Consider the following 485-nt stretch of genomic DNA (forward strand, 5'->3'; position numbering starts at 1 on the left):
GTCGGGATAGCTCAGTTGGTAGAGCAGAGGACTGAAAATCCTCGTGTCACCAGTTCAAATCTGGTTCTCGGCGTATGATTAATTTGTATGAGTATCTACTCTACAAATTAATTGATATAGATCGACATAATACATACTTATCTAGCTAGCTATCTGGAAGTAAACCCTCTCTTTATTTATTTTTTTTTTTTTTTTTGTTTCTATTTTTTAGATGAGCAAAGAGTCTATTATAATTATAATGTAGTAAAAAAAATAAATAATGTAGTAAAAGAAAAAAATTTCATTATCTTTCCTCTTCTTTTTTATTTGTTCACGCTGTGGCTCCTCACATTCAAAAAGAATGTTAATACTTCATACATATTTAATTAAAAAAAAAGATTAAAATAGTTGGTTGAAAGGCCCAACCAAAAGTCTGGTCTAGAGGAGTTCAAGGATAGAAATAACCAAGACTCATCTCAGCTACAGTACAAATAGAATCCGATTCC

At 30.7% G+C, this 485-nt stretch overlaps 1 non-coding gene across 1 annotated transcript; it reads left to right on the plus strand.

Moving 5' to 3' along the window:
• On the plus strand, positions 1-73 carry TRNAF-GAA (transfer RNA phenylalanine (anticodon GAA)). The gene has a single exon. It is a non-coding gene; the product is annotated as a tRNA-Phe (tRNA).
• The last annotated feature ends 412 nt before the right edge of the window (positions 74-485 follow it).

The sequence above is a fragment of the Durio zibethinus genome, unplaced genomic scaffold (genome assembly GCF_047325235.1).
Source record: "Durio zibethinus cultivar Kanyao isolate XHJ-2024 unplaced genomic scaffold, ASM4732523v1 HiC_scaffold_215, whole genome shotgun sequence".
Lineage (NCBI taxonomy): Eukaryota > Viridiplantae > Streptophyta > Magnoliopsida > Malvales > Malvaceae > Durio > Durio zibethinus.